The sequence below is a fragment of the Peromyscus eremicus genome, chromosome 6, assembly GCF_949786415.1.
Source record: "Peromyscus eremicus chromosome 6, PerEre_H2_v1, whole genome shotgun sequence".
Classification (NCBI taxonomy): Eukaryota; Metazoa; Chordata; class Mammalia; order Rodentia; family Cricetidae; genus Peromyscus; species Peromyscus eremicus.
This window is the reverse complement of record NC_081421.1, coordinates 88,659,211-88,682,098: the sequence shown is the minus strand read 5'-3', so window position 1 is coordinate 88,682,098 and position 22,888 is coordinate 88,659,211. Positions and strand designations below refer to the sequence as shown.

Sequence of the window (22,888 nt, the reverse complement as noted above, 5' to 3'; positions counted from 1 at the left end):
TATAAAAGGAGGGCCTTGCCCACCTCCTGTCTCTTTCTCTTTCTCTCCCTTCGAGCTTGTCCCCAGGGACCAGTCTCTGTCCCTTCTCTCCCCTCCCCTCAATAAACCTCCCACACGGGCCCTGATGTGTGGTGTGACTCCTTCCCACCGTTTTTTTTTTTGTTTTTTTTTTTACAACAGTCAAGGCACATGTGCTGCAGAATTTTTCAAAAATAAGCGACTTGGACAAAGGATGCAGCTCAGTGTGTAGAGCACAGCCTAGCATGTGTAAAGCCCTGGGTGAGGTGAAATGTATTTTTTAAAAAACTTTTTTAAAAAAGTATTATTTTATTATATGTATAAGTGTTTTGCCTTCACTGGATGTCTGTGCACCAAGTGACTGCCTGGTGATCACAGAGGCCTGAAGAAGGCATCAGGTCCCCTGGAACTGGAGTTACAGACAGTTGTGAGCTGCCATGTGGGTGCTGGAAATCGAACCCAGGTCCTCTGGAAGAGCAGCCAGTGCTTTTAACTGCTGAGCCATCTCTCCAGCCTTTACTTTTATTTTTTAATTGTATGTCTGGGTATGAATTTGTGCACGTAAATGCAATGCCCATGAAGAACAGAAGAGGGCATTGGATCCCCTGGAGCTGGAGTTAGAGGTAATTATAAACCACCCAACTTGGGTGCTGGCATCTGAACTCTGGACCACTGTAACCTCGGTAAGTGCTCTTAACTGCTGAGCCATTCCCCAGTCCCAAGGCCCTGTTTTTAATCCTTAGCACCACTGCCAAAAAAAAGTGAGGTATGAACATACTCCTGATTTTAGAAAGGGAGGTCTATAAGCATGGTATGGGAGGCCAGCTCCCACCTTTTAAAAGGTTCCTGTGAAGAGGAGAGAGGGATAAACTTTTAGATAGAAAGCGAAGAGAAGAAAGACAGAAACATAGAATAGCTTCGAGAGGACCTGGATCAAAAGGACCCAACGGCCCCTTCTACCTCTTCAAAAGGGCTTTTTATAACAGTGCCAAGGGGTGGAGCAAAAGACCTCCCCTTTGCTAGGTCAAAGCTTACCGCACAGCCAAGTGTAGACCCTTCCAAACCCCTGGTAACCACACCCGTGGTCAGATCATCCCCTTATGCAGCCCTGCTAGGTAAAGCAAGCTCAGATTCTCAGACCCTGTATAAGTTCTCGCTAGGAAACCTCTGTGGATCTCTGCAGCATGGTCCTTTTTTCCTGGAAGAATTATGGTATCAAGCTTTATCAAACAACATAGAAAAGAAGAATTACCTTCACATCAATTTCTACTTAATGTTAAGAGATGTCTTAGTTAGGATTTCTATTGCTGTGAAGAGACACCATGACCATGGCATCTCATATTAGAAAAAACATTTAATTGGGGTGGTTTACATTTTCAGAAGTTCAGTACATTATCATCATGATATCACATGGTGGCATGCAGGCAGACATGGTGCTGGAGACAGAACTGAGATTCTTACACCTTGCACAGGCAACAGGAAGTGGTCTGAGTGTCACACTGAACAAAGCTTGAGCAAAGACTTCAAAGCCATCCCCAAATGACATACTTCCTCTAACTAGGCCACACCTATTCCAACAAAGCCACACCTCCTAATACTGCCACTCCCTTTGGGGGTCATTTTCTTTCAAGCCACCACATTTCTACTTCATGGCTCCAAAAGCTTGTGTTCATATCATAATGCAAAAATGCATTCAGGCCAACTTCAAAAGTCCCCCATAGTCTATCACAGTCTCAATAATATTTAAAAGTCCAAAGTTCAAAGTCTCCTCTGAGATTCATTCAATCTTTTAACTGTAATCCCCTATAAAAATCAAAACCAAAAAACAGATCACATACTTTAAACATATAATAGCACAGGATATATATTATTGTTCCAAAACATAGGGAAGGGAACATAGTGAGGAAATACTGGACCAAATCACGACCAAAAACCAGCTGGGCAAACTCCAAACTCTGCATCTCCATGTCTGATGTCAAAATGCTCTTCAGATCTCCAACTCCTCTCAGCTTTGTTGACTGCAACACACTTCTTTCTCTTGGGCTGGTTCCACACCCTGTTAGCAGCTCTTCTCCACAGATATCCCATGGCTCTGGCATCTCCAACATCTTGGGGTCTCCAAGGCAATCCAGGCTTCAACATCACAGCTTCACACAATGACCTCTCTAGGCCTCCATTCAGGGACTCCCCTGACACACGCCTGGCCTCAGCAACTTTCCTTAGTTGCAAAGGCAAATTGCATAGCCCCTTTCTTCTACCCTTAATTACACAACCACGTGGCTGAACCTGCAAAGTTCTGCTGCTTACCCAGGCTGGAATATGGCTGCTTGTTCAATTACACCTTCACCAATTTTCTGTTTTTGTTTGTTAGATCAGGCTGGCCCCAAACTCAGAGGTACACCAACCTCTGCCTCTGGAGTGCTGGGATTAAAGGCGTGCACCACCATACCTGGTTCTGAGCTTTTCTTTATTCCTTTTCACAAACTGGAAACTTAGTTGGGTTGGATCTTGCCCTGAGGTCACTGCTCCCTTTATTTCATTTCTTAATCTGTTTATCTCCTTGAATATAGGACTTAGTTCCATTCCATGTCCTGGTGCTCCATTTCTCCTCCAATATTTTTCTTTGCTCAGCTTGCTCCTTTTCATTATATATCTTCATTATAGTTAACACTAGTAACCACACAACAGAGTCTATTCTACGCTGTTTTGAGATTTCCTCTGCCAAGGGAATTAATCCAAAACTCTTCACTTTAGTCTCAGGCAAAATTTTCAGACAAGGGCAAAAAGCAGCTGTGGTGGTATTTTACTTGTACTGAAATGTGATTTTAATTGTATATTAATAAATAAAGTTGCCTGGGGGTCAGAGTTATAGAGCCATAGCAAGAGCCGGGCGGTGGTGGCGCACGCCTTTAATCCCAGCACTCGGGAGGCAGAGCCAGGTGGATCTCTGTGTAGCTTTGCGCCTTTCCTGGGACTCACTTGGTAGCCCAGGCTGGCCTCGAACTCACAGAGATCCTGGCCTCGAACTCACAGAGATCCGCCTGCCTCTTCCTCCCAAGTGCTGGGATTAAAGGCGTGCGCCACCACCGCCCGGCTCTTGCTATGGCTCTATAACTCTGACCCCCAGGCAACTTTATTTATTAACATACAATTAAAATCACATTTCAGTACAAGTAAAATACCACCACATTTCCCCTTTTCTATTTTAATAAAAAGAAAAAAAAGAAAAAGGTTATAACTAACAAAAGAAAAACTATATACAAAAGTACAATAACTATATACAATATATACAAATAATAAATGTCTAAACAATGTCTAGTTCATTTGTATTTGACAAATTCAAAGATGATAATTTCATTATCCTATTTTGTTAAGTCCAAAATGTATCTAATTCACTTTCTATCCTAATTAATCTTCAACTAACTAACCTTCAACTATAACTAACTAATCTTCAACTCCCTCAGAGACCCAAGAAGGAAATAATATTAGCTAACAAAAATAAAAACAGAAAGTGCATGCAAGCAACTTCCAAAAAATTTGTGAGTTGACAGAAACAGCCAACTGCCTGGACAGTCACCTGAGGTTTCTCCGCAATGCTGGGGCATCATCTTCAGCCTATATAGGCTTAGCATATCTGACAGATTCATTTGTGAAGTAGGATGTACACAAGGTCAACAGTTCAACCTCACATTGGGTGAGAGCAGTCCATGCACCAGAAACACCTGAATTCCACTAATGTCATGTCATGATTCAGGATTTTAAATTCTGGAAAATGTTGATGGTTTTTTTAGTTCAGCTCTCCATTCTTCTTGGCTGTGTACATATGGCTTCATCTCAGCATCCCGTTCTTCTCCACATCTCTCTATCAAATGCCAGTCTACTATTGAGAGGCGTGAGCTTAGTTACTCTTCAAGAATAACTGTTTCAGCTGCTGTTCCATAGCACATCAGAAGCCATCGGCCCACTGCCTGTTCAGCTGCCTTCGAAGAAAAGGGCACTGTAGAGCCAGGTGGATCTCTGTGTAGCTTTGCGCCTTTCCTGGGACTCACTTGGTAGCCCAGGCTGGCCTCGAACTCACAGAGATCCTCCTGGCTCTGCCTCCCGAGTGCTGGGATTAAAGGCGTGCGCCACCACCGCCCGGCTCTTGCTATGGCTCTATAACTCTGACCCCCAGGCAACTTTATTTATTAACATACAATTAAAATCACATTTCAGTACAAGTAAAATACCACCACAAGCAGCCGCATTCTTCACCAAAATATCACAAGAACAATTCCTAGGCAACATACTAAATTTCTCCTCTGAAACATCTTGAGCCAACCCCCTACAGTTCAAATCACTATCAGCACTGCTGTCTTCCATGCTTCTACTGGTATGGCCCATTAATCAGTGCTTAAAGCGTTCCACTGCTTTCCTAACCCAAACTCCCAAAGTCCGTATTATTCCAAACAAAAACATGGTTCAGCCTATCACAACAATACCCTAGTCTCTGGTACCAATTTCTGTCTTAATTAGGATTTCTTTTGCTGTGAAGAGACACCATGACCACAGTAACTTTTATAAAGGAAAAACATTTAATTTGGACGGCTTACATTTTTAGAGGTTCAGTACATTATCATGGTGCCACATGGTGTGAGCAGGCAGACCTGGTGCTGGAGACAGAACTGAGTAGCACAAATCTAGTTGGTCTTATAATAAAAACCTGGAGCCAGATTATTGGGGTAAATGCTGAAAGATCAGAGAGACAAAGGAACAAGTCACAGCCACCTCTCACCTCCCCAACTCCTCAACCAAAAGAGACTGAGCTCCTGTCTCCTCCTGCCTTATATTCCTCTTTCTGCCTAGCCATCACTTCCTGTTTCAACCCCCCTAGTGCTGTGATTAAAGGCATGTGCCTCCAAGTACTGGGAGCAAAGGCGTGAGATCCCAAGTGCTGGGATTAAAGGTGTATGCCATACTGCCTGGCCTCTACAGCTGACTAGTGGGTGGCTCTGCCCTCTGATTTTCAGGCAAGCTTTATTTGTTAGAGCACACACAAAATACCACAATAGAGCTGAGATTCCTATATCTTGCACAGGCAACAGGAAGTAGTCTCAGTGTCACACTGAGCAAAGCTTGAGCAAAAGAGACCTCAAAGCCCACCCCCAACAGTGACACACTTCCTCCAACAAGGCCACATCTATTCCAACAAAGCCACACCTCCTAATACTGCCACTCCCTTTGGGGGCCATTTTCTTTCAAACCACCACAAGAGAGAAGAAAAAGAACCTAGATGTGTTTGAAGGATTGCTTTTTGGTGGCTTTTGTTCTGTTTTCTGCAAATGATCACTAAGCAAGGACACAGTGAAACCACCAGTGGACCACCCAGGGGTGGGAAGAAGGCTTATTGTAAATACAAAATGGTCACATGGCTATCTCTCAGGCAGTGAGAGACTAGCCAGAGGCATTTGGGAAGTCCAAAGCTACCATGGCTCCCTTTCTAGGGCAGAAAGAATAGCAAAAGGAGCCAGGAAGGCCTTTCCAGTTGTAAAGGCAGATAGGGCCAGGGTGGGAAGATGAAAGCTGTAAGCTGAAACAGCCTGGAAGTTTAGGCCCAGAAGATCCTGGAGGCTTTGTTATGTATTACAGGTACATGTGAATAGATACTAAGAAGCCTGGATGTTAGTATGGGGCTTTGATATGTGTTATGGGTATGTATGTGTTAATAGGAAGCTAGATGCCCCATTTGCCAGAGGTAGGGGGAGATAAGGGAAGTGGCTCTTTCTGGCAGGCAGAAAACCATTTCATAGGTGTTGTGGAATATTTGTTTAATGATGCAAATATATGTTGCATTTGTTTAACTCTGTAAAGCTGTGTTACTGTGCCTGCCTAAAATACCTGATTAGTTTAATAAAGAGCTGAACGGCCAATAGCTAGGAAGGAGCAGGCTAGGCAGGGCTGCCAGGCAGAGAGAATAAATAGGAAGAGAAATTTAGGCTGGAAAAAGAACAGCGAGGAGTGAGAAAAGGAGAAGGAGAGGACACCAGGAGCCAGCCATGGAGCAAGAAGGAAAGAAAGACACACAGAATAAAGAAAGGTAAAAAGCCCAGAGGAAAATGTAGTTAAAGAGAAACAGGATAATTCAAGTTTAAAAAGCTGGCTAGAAACAAACCAAGCTAAGGCCAGGCTTTCACAAGTAAAAAATAAGTCTTGGTGTATTTATTTGGAGCTGGGTGATGGGCCCTCAAAGAATAACAAAAAACAAAACAAAACCAAAAATCAACAAACACACCATACACACACACAAACACACACACACACACACACACACACACACACACACACACACACACGAGGTTTCTGTGGAATGCTGTGTCATTTTGGGGTTTGGGACCTAACAATCACAAATAGTTACCATGTCTTTTCTAGCCAAATCTGTTTTTTCTAAAAAGAACTGTAAAAGCAGCTTCACATCAAGGATTCCTTTTGTGTTCACATTGGGGCTTACCAATAACACAGTTGTAAACTAGGCTGGGGTGTAGCTGGAGAGAGTTTCTCTTCAGCTCTCACCAAGCCCCAGCAGTCCCGCAGCCCACTTATAAAATAAACACACAGACACTTACATTATTTAAACTGTTTGGCCTAATGGCTCAGGCTTCTTATTATCTAGTTCCTATATCTTGAATTAACCCATTTCTATTAATCTATACTTTACCATGTGTCTTGTGGCTTACCAATACCTTACATCTCGGTTTTCATGGCGGCAGCTGGCTTCATCTCTCTGCCTCAACCTTCCACTTCCCAGACTTCTCCTCTCTCTTTGTCCTGCCTGTACTCTCTGCCTGGCTACTGGCCAATCAGCGTTTTATTTATCAATCAATCATAGCAACACATTTACAGCATAGAGAACATCCCACAGCACTAGGGCAGCACATACCTTTAATCACAGCACTCAGATTACAGAACAGATCTGTGGACAGGCAGATCTACAGAGGTTCAAGGCCAGCCTGCTCTGCATAGCAAGTTCCAGGACTGCCGGAGCTATGCAGAGAAACCCTATTAAAAAAAAAAAAAAAAAAAAAAAACCAAAACCAAAACCAAGTGTAAGCATGAATCAAGATTTTCTATTCATTTTTTTTATGTGCATTGGTGTTTTGCCTACATGTATGTCTGTAGATGGGGGTGTAGGATCCCCTGGAGTCACAGACAGTTGTGAGCTGCCATGTGAGTGCTGGGAATTGAACTCAGGTCCTCTGGGAAAGCAGTCAGTGCTTTTAACCACTGAGCCATCTCTCCAGCCCCAAGATTTTCTATTTATTGTCAAGACATTTCTTTCTCTTTTCTCCTTAATTGAGGAGCTCAGGCCATGCCCCCTCGTGAGTTCCCAAAGATTCTAGGCTTGCAGCGCCTGCCACCAAGTGACCATGCTTGTCTTTATTAAGGCCAGGGACACTAAAAACAGGGCACTAGGCCAGTTTTTCTTTAAAGAAATTTATTCATAAAGTTAATCTCACTTCCTGGAAACTGTCAGGTCATATGTGTCTCCATATATAACATTGGCAAATACTATATTTGAGTCATAGAACCATGAGAACAGATTATTATTGAAATCATTCAAATAGCTACATTGCCATGAAAATAAAAATAGTTGACAAAATTTTCTAAATTCTAAAGGGATCAGGTAGAGAGTAAAAGAAAGGTTTTATTTTTAATTTTTAATGGCATGTCACCAAAGTACTGTAAGATATAGACTGCTGTTGTTTGAATGTGTGCTCCAAACCTCTCATGGAAATACAGTTGTCATGGTAATGCGATCATTAAGAGGTAAGATGGTGTGTGTGCGCGAGTGCATGAGCATGTGAGTATGCGTGTGCTGGGGATCTAACATGGGTCCTCATGCTGTGCCACAAACAATTTATCAAGCACTTTACCCACCAGACCATCTCCCCAATCCCAAGAGGTGGGACCTCTGAGAGGTAATTCGTTTACATATGCAGTAACCGCCTGAATGCAGTAATGCCATTCGTTATGTAGACGATGGTTACTCATCACAGGAGGGAGGGGTGATTTGGACTTCCACTCTTCATCTAATGTATGCTCAGTTGCCCTCTGCCAAGGTATGACATGCCATGAAGGCCATGTGGTTACAGTTTAGACATCAACTCATCTGGATTGAGGGGTGCTTAAGTGGCATGGTTATGGATGTGTCTGTGAGAAGGTATCCAGAATTGAAGGGAATGTGTGGGCTAGGAAGCTGAGTGAAAATCCTCCCTTGCAAGCTGTAAACTATATTCAATCTGGTGGGATCCCTGACAGAAAGCAGAGGGAAAGTAAGGAGAATGATCCTCCTCTCTTCCCTCCACCCATCCCCACTCCCTTCTGGAGCAAATAGATTGCTTTGACCTTAGCACTCTGGACCTTGAAGGAACCAGTCTTGTCCCAGCAACTTTCCTGATTCTGAGGCTTGCAGACTTGGGCTCAGCCATGTCAGTCAGTTCTCTGCTTCTCCAGTTTGCAAATAATCTGTTGGGGGACTTCTCATCCTACATTGTCATGTGAGCCAGTTCACACAATAAATCCCCTGCCTCAAATCTATTGCTTCTCTCTCTCTCTCTCTCTCTCTCTCTCTCTCTCTCTCTCTCTCGTTCATTTGAGACAGCCCAGGTTGTCCTGGAACTCGTTTTGTAGACCAGGCTGGCCTCAAACTTACAGACATCCACCTGCCTCTGCCTCCTGAGTGCTGGGATTAGAACCATTTGCCGCCAAGCCCAGCCACTTCTGTTTCTCTTAAAGAACACTGATTTGGAGGAGGCTGTCACCATGGCAGCTCATCTATCTTGGACTTTCCAGCCTTAGAAAAGTGAGCAATGTTAAGTTTCTATTGTTTATGATTTACTCAGCCTAGAGCCCAGCCTTGAGCCTCAAGGGTGGCACATGCCTTTAATCCAAGCACTTGGGAGGCACAAAAAGGCAGTTAGATGTCTGGGTTCTGGGTCAGCTTGATCTACAGAGTGAGTTCCAGGACAGCCAGGGCTTATCGGAGAAACCCTGTCTCAAAAGAAACCAAACAATAATTATGGTGGTATTTTATTTGTACTGAAATGTGATTTTAACTGTATGTTAATAAATAAAGTTGCCCAGGGGTCAGAGCTATTAGAGCCACAGCAAAAGTTGGGCATTGGTGGTGCATGCCTTTAATCGCAGCACTTGGTAGGCAGAGCTAGGTAGATCTCTGTGTGTTCAAGGATACAGCCAACAGACAGTGATGAGGCAGTCATGTGGTTGGTTTTACAACCAATGAGAAGGCAGAACAGAAAGTCTATATAAAGACAAACAGACAGAAAGTAGGTCTCTTTCAGAGAGGTCTCTTGGCTGAAGAGGCTAGCTGCAGCAGGTGGGTAAGGCTCTTAGCTCTGATCTCTTGGCTTTCTTCTTTGCATTGGTTCTGTGTTTCTTATTTAATAAGACGGTTGGTTACATCTACAAATAATAATAATAATAATTTGCTCAGCCTCAAGTGTTCTGGCATACTAGCAGAAAATAAACTAAGAAACTGATGGGGAGAAAGAGAGGAAAGGATTTCATTACATCTAGAAACGAGGACATGAGTGAGTGATACTTCAAACAGAAGGCATAGGCCTCACCATCCTTTTCGTTACTTCACTGGCTCTGGGGCAGTCAGATCTTGCTCTGGTTGCTCCTGGTTTTTAATGGTTTTCTGAATGAATCCTTTCTTCTATGGGAGTTTTGGAAATTCTTAAGTAGCTCAAAGGTCTGGTCCTTAGAGACTGTCCTTTTCAGAAACTATTCCAGGAATCACTTGCAAAGGAAGACTTTGGGGTTATAGGTGCTTGGAGAAGCTTTTGGGAACAAATAATTATAGAACAAATTAACTGTGAGCAGTGGGCTCAAGACTTAAAACAATAATGGTTAAAGACCTGAAGGGAGTCCATCATAATGGATTGATAAGGGGACCTGCTTATTTCTGTTATGTGGTGGTTTAAGATCATTAGCACTATGATTGGTAGCATTAAACTCAGATGTCAGATTTTTGGGAAATTTGTCCACTCTTTGTAACATTTCTATCAATAACATATACCCATCAAACATATAAAGGATAAACATCATTCATTTGACAATCTTTCCTGTGAAGCTTAGCAAATGAACCTAAATAATGTAATGATAAGGAGAAAAAAGAAATCCATTGATATTTTCCAGGGGAACTTTTGGAAAAATCCTGAAGTTGGTCTGAAGTCAAAATTCTTTGTTCAGTAGTTGTAGTGACACTCTCCTATAGTCCCAGCTACTTGGGAGACTAAAGCATGTAGATCACTTAAGCCCAGGAATTTGTGGCCATCCTAACAACACGGGGAAACCCAAATGACAGATTGACCCAGGACAAGTTAACCCGACCAGCCAGTTTTAGTTCTTCCCTGCCGATTTGTTTTATCATACAACTTTATGTGCTATGAGGAAATGAGAAAAACCAAAACAAACAACATGGCTGCTTCCGGCTGGCCAGGGAGATAAATGGTGCAATATCTGATGTGTGATTTTCCCAGAGAAACGTGGAAGACACATCTGCTATGGTGCCAGTAGATCAAGGATGACTCATTCAAGTCCAGATTGCTGAGGAAATTAGTTGATTATAGGATACTTATGGAGTCATGGATGATTACTTGAATTCACTAAAATCTCAACCACCAGCGTCCTATTTCAGATTCTAAATCTAGTACAGAATTAATGTAAATTTGGACTCAGTGTGCCACCTAGTATCAAAACAAACACGACTATAGGCTCAGTTAATACAAAACACAGACAAGCCAGGGGTGGTGGCACACGTCTTTAGTTGCAGCACTTAGGAGAAAGAGGCAGGTGATCTCTGAGAGTTTGAGGCCAGCCTGGTCTACAGAGCAAGTTCCACAACAGCCAGGGCTACACAGAGAAACCCCATCTCGAAAAACAAAACAAACAAACAAATAAAAAAATACACAGACAAAACCAGATTCTGTAAAAGTCGTGTATTTTGGGGTTCTCTGTCCTTGCACTTATTAGGGTTCTTCTGGTCTTGGTAAACACTGTGTGACTGTTGTGCTGAAGTCTGGCATGTAGAAAAGCTAACTGTCCACCTGCTGCAACACCACACCCCTTCTTCCGGCTCTTAAATGATTTCTGTCCTTTACTCCAGGATGTTTGCTGGTCCTCGGAGGGGATATTATTATGTGTTAGCTTATTTTGCCTATAGCTGAACAGTGAGTTGATGTTTTACAGGGGGTCATGGGGATGAGGATGAGGAAAAAAAAAGAATAAAGGAAGCTAGCTATTAGATAAGAGATTGGTAGATTCAAATTAAAGAAAATTGAGGCCAATTTAATAAAATCACTGGGGTTGGGGTATAGCTCATAGTAGAGCATGCACTTCGCATAAAATCGGACCCTATGTCCAATAGCCAGTATCAAAACTTAAACTGACTGATAGAAGAATGGATGGATAAGTAGGTAGATAGGTAGACAGACAGACAGACAGACAGACAGAAAGCTAGGTCTCAGTGGTAGAGTGCTTACCTAACATGTGGAACCCTGATTTGGTTCCCAGAACGGAAGGAAAGATGCTGAAGTTTTGACCCATATCACTATTTTGTTTTCTTAAAATTTTTTTCATTTATATGTATGTGTGCCCACATGAGTTTAAGTGTGCCACATATATATATATATATATATATATATATATATATATATATATATATATATATTACCCATAGAGTCCAGAAGAGAGTGTTGAGTCCCCTAGAGCTAGAGTTATAGGCAGTTGTAAGTCATTCAGTGTGGATGCTAGGGGCCAGCTCCAGGGCCTTTGCAAGAGCAGTAAGTCTCTCAACTGCTGAGCAATTTCTCTGCCCTACCCCACCACCTATTTTGTTTTCTTTTCTTTCTTTCTTTCTTTTTTTTTTTTTTTGGAACTCACTTGGTAGTCCAGGCTGGCCTCGAACTCACAAAGATCCGCTTGCCTCTGTCTCCCGAGTGCTGGGATTAAAGGCGTGCGGCACCACCACCCGGCCCATTTTGTTTTCTTATCAAGCAAGGTGACAATGGGGCTCTGAAAAATAGAAATATTTCAGGGATGGACAAGGCATTAACAAATCTCTAATAACTTATAGGGCATAAAGTGTCTGAATGCTTTATATTAGTAGCATTGTAACAGCCTAAATCAAGTCCCTCTTCTGACTTGACATGCAAACCACCAATAGCAGCATATTGAATGAACCTAATTATTTTTGTACCTTTTCATTTTTTAATAAGAAAGAGCAGGGGTTGGGGATTTAGCTCAGTGGTAGAGTGCTTGCCTAGCAAGCGCGAGGCCCTGGGTTCAGTCCTCAACTCCAGGAAAAAAAAAAAAAAAGAACAAGAAAGAGCAACATCTTTGGGATTTTCAGTTTTAGATGTCAAGCCTGTGATACGAGATTTGCTGTTGGGAAGGAAAGCCGGATGTCAAAATCCACCAGGCAGTTTGAACACATGAGTAAGTCAGCAGTGAGCTACTAGGAAACAATACTTACTTACTTATTCAACCGAATAGCAATAAAAGATTTAGAAAGTACACAGAGGGCAACAGGACTGTAAAGAGCCTTTGTTCTTTCCAAAGTGGGAAGGAAGGCTTTGTCCCTTTAAATAATCAAGGACATGGTAAAGTCAACAAAAAGTCCAGGAAGCTAATACACAGGAACTTTGTCCTGCAGAGAGATTATTCAGACTGTAAAAATTTCCTGCAACCTCTCCTTAATGCAGGCAAAGACTCCAAAGGGATTTTTAAATTAATTATTTATTATCATTATTTTTAAAGATTTATTTATTTATTATGTATACAGAATGGGTGCCAGACCTCATTACAGACGGTTGTGAGCCACCATGTGGTTGCTGGGAATTGAACTCAGGACCTCTGTAAGAGCAGTCAGTGCTCTTAACCTCTGAGCCATCTCTCCAGCCCTAATCATTTATTATTATATTTTTTTAGACAACCTCTCACTACATAGCCCTGGTTGGTCTGGAACTCCCTATGTAGACCAGGCTGACCTCAAACTCATAGAGATCCACCTGCCTGTGTCTCTTAAGTGCTGGGATTAGTGTCCACCACCACAACTGGCCAAAAAGGATTTTGTACTTTAAACAAATAGAAAAATCAATCCTAGTTTTACATCAGTATATTAGTTGATGTTAAAACTCCTGACATTTTAAATAAAACCATCAAACAATAGTCAGCTTTAGAAAGAAATTCCTTTTTTTTCTTTTTTTTTTTTCCCCGAGATGGGGTTACTCTTTGTAGCTTTGCGCCTTTCCTGGATCTCACTCTGTAGACCAGGCTGGCCTCGAACTCACAGAGATTTGCCTGCTTCTGCCTCCCGAGTGCTGGGATTAAAGGCATGTGTCACCATGCCCTGTTTTTATTTTGTATTTCTGAGGAGCAAACCTAGAGACTTGTGTAGAGCAGCCAATTACCCTAATACTGAGCTACATCTTTATCACTAAAAATAATTTTATAGTACATTAGAATTATTTGCAGAGCCATTTTCCAAATTTCTAGAATTTAGGAAGTTATTTCAGTAGGGCTTATTTATCACTAAACAATCTGAAGAGAGTCCTTGGAACCAACTCTTCTCATTTAATTTGATAATATCTTTTGGAAATATCACAGACTCACAGACCCGTAAGTGTATATCGAGATTTAGAGACTATGACTTCTACTATAAATCCTCAGCCAATTTTGTATTTTAGCTAAGCAGAAATACAAAACACAGTGGAGCAGTTCTTTCACTACTGAGTATAAACTTTTAATTGGTCTGAGTTTGAAAATAAATAGACAAAAATGGAAGAGAATAACAAACAGTGGATCTTGACTATCAGTCAAAACCCCCATGCATCATGTAAGTGGTTCACAGAGATCACCAGAAGGCAGACCGTGAAGTTAAAGAAGGGGCACTGGGCCAGGCGTTGGTGGCACATGTCTTTAATCCCAGCACTCAGGAGGCAGAGCCAGGCGGATCTCTGTGAGTTCAAGGCCAGCCTAGGCTACAGAGCAAGATCCAGGACAGCCAGAGCTACACAGAGAAACAGTCTCAAAAAAAAAAAAAAAGTTGGATAATATGGGAAAACAGATGGGTAAGGCCATTCCTTGGAGTATTACTATTTTCTAGAATGCACAACTCAAATAAAAAGTTGGATAATATGGGAAAACAGATGGGTAAGGCCATTCCTTGGAGTATTACTGTTTTCTAGAATGCACAACTCAAATAAAATTACACGTTGCCCCTATAAAATAACCTCACTGCTGGCATGACACCACAGTGGGATGCCAGGAGGCCATCTTCACATGCTGCCTGCTTACCACAGGTAGGAGCAGTGCAATAGGCTGAAATGCTCTGGCCTAGTATCCAGGCTAGTTCGGTGGGTCAACTCGACACAAGCAAGAGTCAGCAGAGGAAGGAGTCTCAGCTGAGGAAATGTCTCCATGAGATCCACCTGTAAGGCATGTTCTCCATTAGTGTCAGTGGGGAAGAGCCCAGCCCATGGTGGGTGGTGCCATGCCTAGGTCTGGTTCTATAAGAAGAAGGACTGAACAAACCATGGGAAGCAAGCTAGTAAGCAGCTCCCCTCCATGGCCTCTGCATCAGCTCCTGCCTCTGGGATCCTGCCCTATTTGAGCTCCTGTCCTGACTTCCTTCAGTGATGGACAGCAACTTACTTTTTGGTCATAGTGTTTTATCATGACAATAGAAATCCCAAGACACCTAACAACTTTGATTTTCTCTGAGAGAGAGAGAGAGAGAGCTGATATGGAGGTGAGAGGAGATTTGTGGAAGTTAGAAGTGAGAAAGAGAGATGACTGAAAATACTAATGAATAAGGGGAGATAGTTACTATCAGGGGCCATACATTCACAGAGGCTCAAATTGACTAAATTGTAGGGTTGAATTGTTTTCTCCAAAAGCCCTTAGCCAATTAGTCAATTGGAATAAATGAGGGAGGAAGGAGATCATTGTTTTGATCCATTTAGAGTTATTCTGGGTGAATGAACAGAACTCCGAGAGCACAGAGCCATGGATGGAGATGGGAAGATGCTGTTTTGATCCATTTAGAGTCATTCTGGGTGAATGAACAGAGCTCCGGGAGCACATAGCCATGGATGGCAGTGGAATACGCACAGGCAGTGAGAGTTCAAAGCTGCACAAAGAATAATGAGAAGGAATAGAGGAAAAACCAAGGTGACTAGAAACCCTGAAGAGTTCCTGTAACACACAGTGGGAATACAGAAGTGGCACAGCTAGAAAGGAAGTTTGGGAGAAATGCCACACGGCAGCGTTTTCTGTTTCAGCGGTAGAGCAGCTTCATGATAATGGCCAGAACACGGCCAGGGCTAGAGTGGATGCTAGCAGGTAGACTCTTAAATCACATGCTGGGAAATATGGAAATGTGACTAGCAGACATCAGAGATGGGAAGAAGCACGGAGTGTAACCGTGGAAAAGGAAAAGTCATTCGCCTCGTTAGTCAGGGAACAATGGTTTGCTTGATATACTGTAGCAGCCGGGAGCAAGGATGAAAGCATAGTCTTCTGGATGTGGGGTACCTCTTTAGTTTAATGTGACCTGAGGACCTAAGAGGGAGAAACACCAATGCCTTTTATAAGCACAATTCCTAAATGCCTAGTAATCCTGTTATCGAAAATTAAAGTAAAGGGCTGAAGCTATAGCTCACTGGTAGAAAACTTGTCTAGCATGCATGAGGCCTTAGGTGCAACCCCAGTGCTTCAAAAACATGAGAGCATAGGGCTGAGTGTGTAGTTCAGTGGAATACCATGTGCTTAGCATGTCTGAGAACCCAGGTTCAGCCCCCAGTACCACAGCACATAAAAGCAGGGCGGTGGTGGTGCACGCCTTTAATCCCAGCACTCGGGAGGCAGAGGCAGGCAGATCTCTGTGAGTTCCAGGCTGGCCTGGTCTATGAACAGCACACAAATACAGACATACACAGCCACAGCTGTAGTGTAGTACTTACTGTTCTATTTTACTCACCAAGGTAACAGCCAACAACAAAAAACCTGTTTTGATAACAAAGGTGAATTTATAGCTTTTTGTTAGTGAAGTTATTACACACACACACACACACACACACACACACACACACACACACACACACTGAAATTCACCCCATGTTCAGCTTTTAGAGTTTCACTGTCTACATAGCTTGTGTAGCCGCTACTACAATCATGATCCACACCAACTAGATAACCTTTGACAACTACTCATTCACAATTTGTGCCTACAAATTTGCCCAAGTTTTAAATCTGATTTAAAAAAAAATCATTAAGCATTCCATTGCATAGCTGTATCAGGGTTCACTTACCTGTTTACACACTGAACCTTTAGGTTGTGTGTTAGTTACTGATCTATAGCCATGAAGAGACACCATGACAAGTCAACTCTTCCAAAAGAAGCATTGCATTGGGGGCTTGCTTACAGTTTTAGATGGTTAGTCCATGATCATGGCAAGAAGCAGACAGGCAGTAGCTGAGAGCTTTACATCCTAATCTGTAGGCAATTGTCTGGGAGACGGGGGATAGGTTAGGGGGTTAGGGGTGAGAGAGGTGGAGGGGGGCATGGGGCATGGCATCAGTTTTTGAAATCTCAAAGCCTATCCTCAGTGACACATTTTCTTCAACAAGGTCACACACATCCTAATGCTTTCCAAACAGTTCCACTCCCTGATAACTATCCATTCAAATACATGAAACGATATGGACCATTCTCATTCAAACCACCACAGGTTGTTTCCAGGTCTTGGCCATTTTCAATAACATTGTCACAAACTTTCCAGTACAGGATTTGTGTAACTATGAGGTTTCAGTTCTCTTGAGTAAATACCTAGCAGTGGGATTGTCAGATCTTTAAAGGAAAATCTTTATTTTTTTTAAATTGTGTGTGTACATGTGTATCTGTGTATAGCCTTATCACATGAGTACAGGAACTTTCACAAGCTGGAGGTGTTGGATGCCGCTGGATCTGGAGTTTCAGACAATTGTGAACTGCTCCATCTACGTGCTAAACTAAACTAGTTTAGTTCTGATCCCATCTAGGGAACTAAACTCTGCAAGAGTGCTAAATCCTTGAACAACCCTGCAACCTCTTCAGCCCCAAGATCGTTTAAGCATATGTTAATTCCACAAGAAAAAAAAAACAGAACTGCCAGTGGCTGTGGCCCATGCATTTAATCCCAGAATTCAGGGGGTAGAGGCAGGTAGATCTCTGAGTTCAAGGCCAGCCTGGTCTAGAGAGTGAGTTCCAGGACAAGCAGGGCTATACAGAGAAACCTTGTCTCGAAAAATCAAAAGAAAAAGAAGAAAAGAAAAGAAAAAAAAAAAAAAACTTTTCCCAGAGCAGCTGCATGAAACTGCATTCTGACCCAAAGCGAATGGTATTTCCGGTTGCTTCACATCCTTGTCAGCAGTTAGCAGTGTAGCTACGTTTGCTCCTCTGTGTAGTCGTCTAGAAAGCATGGAAAGATACAATTACAAATTGTGACCTGTGCGAGTGTGCACTTGTATGTACACATTTGCGGAGGCCAGAGGTCAACATCCAGCATCTCCTGCTGTTGCTCTCTACCTTATTGATTGAGACACGATTTCTCAATGAACCTATAACATGCTAATTTAATTCAGATAGACTTCTGGTCATCGAGCAGGAAGGATCCTCCTGTCTGGGCCTCCCCAGCATGGGATTACAGACGTGTGTCATGCTGCCCGCACTCTATATGTGTGCTGGGAATGTAAGCTTCAAGCACTTTACATCTCCCCTGCTGCTAATGTTTTCTCCTTTTGAGATAGGATCTTGCTATTTTAGCCCAGGCTGGCATCAAACTTGTAAACTTGTTTCTGTTTCTTAACCATTGGAGTGACAGGCATGTGCCACTCTGCCCAGTTTCTGGCCATGATTTAAGTTTGGATTTCCGTAGTGACTAATGATGCAGGCCATCTTAGCTCATTTGTCACCTGTACATTTTCCTCAAGGAAATGTCTGTTCATATCCTTTGCCCACTCTTTCAAATTCATTTTTATTTTAAGTGCTGGGAATTCAACCCAAGATCTCTTGCCTGCTAATCACATGCTCTGCCCCTGAGCTGAGTTTCCAGACCACTACTTGGCTTTTTTGGTTTTCGGCGGGGAGAGGGTTTTGTTGTTGCTTTTTGTTATTTTTTTTAAGTTTGAGATTTCTTTTTCTTCTGTTTGTTTGTTGACAGAGTTTCGCTGTGTAGCCCTGGCTAGTCAGGAGCTCACTATGTAGATGAAGTTGGCTTCATAGAGATCTATCTACCTTTGCCTCCCAAGTGTTGGGATTAAAGGCGTGCGCCACCACCGCCCGGCCAGATTATCTATTTCTAATAACAGATTTTTTTAAAAAGACAAAAAAGGTTTATTTTAGCTTGCAGCTTCCAAGGCCTCAGTTCATGATTGATAAATCCTGTCTATTTGGGCCTGTATTTGGGGCAGTGTGCCATGATAGTTAACTCATGGGAAGACCGTTCACCTCCTGGTTGGGATACCAAAGAGAGATAGCAAGAGACCCCCAAAAACCCTTTTGAGGGAACACTTCCGGAGATCTCTTACTAGGTCCCTTTTTTTTTTTTTTTTTTTTTTGGTTTTTCAGGACAAGATTTCTCTGTGTAGTTTTGGTGCCTGTCCTAGATCTCGCTCTGAAAACCAGGCTGGCCTCGAACTCACAGAGATCCACCTGCCTTTACCTCCCGAGTGCTGGGATTAAAAGCGTGCGCCACCACTGTCCGGCTCTCTACTTTATTTTTAAGGCATGCTTCCACTATGTAGCCCAGGCTGATTTCAGTTCACAGCCCTCCCTGCTCTGCTTCCAGGGAGCTGGGATTTCAGGTATATGCCCCCACACCCACTACAAATGTCTATTTGTGAACGGAAAAAGGGAGTCTATAAGGGGATGGGGCGAATTCAATGTAACGGAAAGAGGAAGTACTGATGAGTTTGGTGGAGTAACCAAGTGAGGTTTCTGGTGCCTGGTAACAGAGTGGTGCTGGGATTAAAAGCGTGTGCCACCGCCGCCTGGCCCCATATCTTTATAAATATATATATTTATAAAATATATATAAATTTTTATTGATTCTTTGGAAATTTCACATCTTGTACCCAATTCCACTCATTTCCCAGGCCCTCCATATCCATCCTTCACCCTTGCAGTATCCGCCCCTAAAAGAAAAAAAAATTAAAATGAAACCAAAACAAAACAAAAAACTTTGTTCCTCTGCCTTTCCCACCTCTTCAACACCTCCTCATTCATCTTAGTGGCGTTGAGACACTTGGTATGTCACTCAATGTACCCTTTGGTCCAATCAGCTTGACTTGCAGATGTTCATTGCCATGAGTCACCCATCTGGTTCAAGGCCTCAGGCTTCCGGTACTCCATTATCACTGGATTCTCACCAAAACTCCTCTCAGATATCCTGGGGCCACACCAAATCATGCAGATCGTACAGGTACTATTCTGCAGGACCAGTCCCTTCACATGCTCCAGTAGGTCATAGATGGGGTAGATGTTACTGTTGTAGAATATTTAACTGTGTAAAAGTGTGTTACATTTGTTTCTGCTGCCTTTGTTAACGATGTAAAGTTATGTTACTTTTGTTTATGCTGCATTTGTTTAATTATGTAAAGATGTGTTGCATTTGTTTCACCTTGCCTGCCTAAGGCACTTGGTTGGTTTAATAAAGAGCTGGATGGCCAATAGCTAGGCAGGAGAGGGATAGGTGGGGCTGGTGGGCAGAGAGAATAAATAGGAAGAGAAAATAAGAGAGGAGAAGGAGGAGAGAGAAGAGGGAGAAGAAGAGGGGCACACCCAGGGTCAGAAACCAGGAGTCCCCAGCCAGACATGAAAAGCAGGAAAGTAAGATAGAAAGAGAGAAAGAAAGAAAGAAAGAAAGAAAGAAAGAAAGAAGAAAGAAAGAAAGAAAGAAAAGAAGGAAGAAAGGAAGGAAGGGAGAAAGGGAGAAAGGGAGGGAGGGAGGGAGGGAGGGAGGAAGGGAGGAAGGGAGGAAGGAAGGGAGGAAGGAAGGAAGGAAGGAAGGAAGAGAAAAAGCCTAAACATAGATAAAGAGAAACAGATTAAAATAAGAGCTATAAGGCCAAGCATTCATAACTGATAAGAAGTCTCCGTGACATGATTTGGGAGCTGGTTGGTGACCAAAAAGAAAAAGCCTGGTACATGTTAGGGTGAGCCAACCTAAGGCCTGGGTGGTAATTGATCTGGTCAGACCTGGCCACTGGGCCACCCCACTCAGACACAGGCCAGAGTCAGCTCTCCCACATCCTGGGTGAGGGGTGGGGCCATCACTCTGAGTGCAGGGAAGCTCTCCTGTGAGGGTGGGGCCAGCTTTCTTGCTGCAGTGTCCAGTGAGGGGCAGGGCCAGCTCATCTCGTCCTTCAGATTTTTATCATGCCTGGTTTTTATTGTTGGTGGGTTTTTTTTGTTTTGCTTTGGTTTGGTTCGTTTTTTCAAGACAGGATTTCTCTGTGTAACAGTCCTGGCTGTCCTGGAACTCACTCTGTAGACCAGACTGGCCTCAAACTCAGAGATCTGCGTGCCTCTTCCTCTCAAGTGTTGGGATTAAAGGCATGTGCCACCACTGCCTGGCTCATGCATGGTTTTTATTGCCCCCCCCCACCTTTGGTAACATGGGCCACAGACATCAACACAGACCCCAGCTACAGCAGAACCACGGACCCAGACATGGCCCGTGGCAGCTGAGGGCCAAATGTCACCTTGGCACCTGTGGCAGCTCAGGTCACACAGATCAGTATGGCCCTAGTGGCAGCATGGCTCTCAGACACCAACATGGTCTCAGTTGGCTGACCAGACCCCAGGCATCTGCATGGCTGTTGGTGATAACAGATGCCATAGATGTCAATTCAGACCCTGGCTGCTGTAGGGACACAGACCTAGACATGGCCCATGAAAGCAGCTCAGGCCTAGATGACACCATGGCCCTGGGTGGCAGCACAGGCCACTCAGATCGGCATTGGCCTCAGTGGCACCATGGTCCTCAGACACACACACACACACACACACACACACACACACACACACACACACACACACTAAAAGTGGGTCTTAAAAGAATTTAAAAATAGAGGTTGGGGAGATAAGGTCATTGGTTGATCTTTCAGGGGACCTGAGTTTAGTTCCTAGCACTAGCATGGTGGCTCACAACTATTCATAACTTCAGTTTTAGGGGATCTGATGCTCTTTCCTGACCTCCTCGGGCACCAGGCACATACATGGTATGCCTACCATGCCTACACATGCTGTCTGTGGTGGTTTGAAAGAAAATGGCCCCCAAAGGGAGTGGCACTATTAGAGTGTGTGGTCTTGTTGAAGTAGGTGTGGCCTTGGAGGAAGTGTGTCACTGTGGGGGCAGTCTTTGAGGTCTCTTTTGTTCAAGCTTCCCTCAGTGTGACACTTAGTCCACTTCCTGACACCTGCAAGATGCAGGACTCTCAGCTACTTCTCCAGCACCATGTCTGCCTGCACGCCATCATGTTCCCCATCCTGATGATAATGGACTGAACCTCTGAACTGCAAGTGAGCCCCCCCCCATTAAATGTTTTCCTTTATAAGAGTTGCTGTGGTCATGGTGTCTCTTCACAGTAATAGAAACCTGAACTAAAACACAGTCAAGACATTTCTACATAGAATAAAGAAACCTATTTTTTTTTTTTTCAGTAAACTGGAAGAGACTGGACCTTATGCCACTTGTTAATCAGTAGTTGGTCCTAGCAGAAAATCAGCTGCTTTATAAGAAAGTAATTGGGTTCAGTCTTTGAGTATTCATGTGGAAAGGAACTCTATTGTACAGAAGGTGAGCAGAGGTTAACAATGTTTCGGGGAACTTTGGGTTTGGCCCAGTGTAAAGGTCAGCTCACATGCAAGAATGGCTAGGTGTGCTGCCCAGGAATCCTCGGCAAGTACGTGTGCACTTTCACCCTGAAAGACATTTCCTTCCACTTCCTTCCACTGACTCATCTCTGGTCTTTCCTTGATGGTGACAAGAACCTGGAAATCCAAGCCCAGGTTTCAGCCGAGTCTATCTGAGATCCCTGCAGCTTCTGTCCAGGAGCAAGGGTCCCAGTCAGTCAGAAGACAGACAGGGATATTGTGGGGATATTTGGTGAGTGACATAATCCACTGTGCAAATGAACTTCAGCTGCAAGTGTACTTTAGGGTTAGATGAATAAAGGAGCAGCCTGGCCAGAGTCACAGCTCCCAACCCGTTCGGAGGCTTAAGAAGCCCCGGCCAACTTCAGCAGGACAAGTTTATTGCACTCGTCTCTCAGTGTCCGCAAAGGGGGCTGGTGCTCACTTTGTCATGTAACTGTCACATAAAGGGAAATGCCTATTTTTTTTCCCTAGTGTTTTGATTTGTATTTAACTTTGACTCTAACATAAAACTAATTACTTGACTCTCAAAGGACTTTAGATGATGTATCAGGTGGTAACTGAAATTTTGGTCAGAGTCAACGAGCCCTACAGTTGGTCACCAGGAATGTAGGAGAATTTCATCAGGTTCTGAATACGTGGGCACAGGGAATGACCTCCATCCAGGAGATGGTCCCCTGGTCCTCCAACCTAGACTAAGTATATTATAAACACAGAATCCAGAAGAACAGCTCCAACCTGGCAGAGCCCAAACAAGCAGAAGCTGCTGGAGCAGCTTTGCTGGGTAGGCAAAGGAAGTTTTTTTTTTTTTTTTTTTTAAAAAGCAAATTTATTTCAAAATGCTAACAGAGCCAGCTCAAGAGTTGAAGGCTCACCTGACTACATGTTGTG

At 43.3% G+C, this 22,888-nt stretch overlaps 1 protein-coding gene across 2 annotated transcripts in view; it reads left to right on the top strand.

The window, feature by feature from the left end:
* Nucleotides 1–7,849: 7,849 nt before the first annotated feature.
* The window catches only part of Slc35a3 (solute carrier family 35 member A3), a 66,870-nt gene continuing 51,831 nt past the window's right edge, over nt 7,850–22,888 (top strand). Inside the window, exons 1-2 of one of the 2 annotated variants that reach the window (XM_059266155.1) lie at nt 7,859–7,973; nt 21,785–21,920. The gene's annotated coding sequence lies outside the window, so the exon portion shown is untranslated. Of the gene's footprint in view, nt 7,974–21,784; nt 21,921–22,888 lie in introns of both variants that reach the window. The other variant, XM_059266154.1, reaches the window with a different exon arrangement.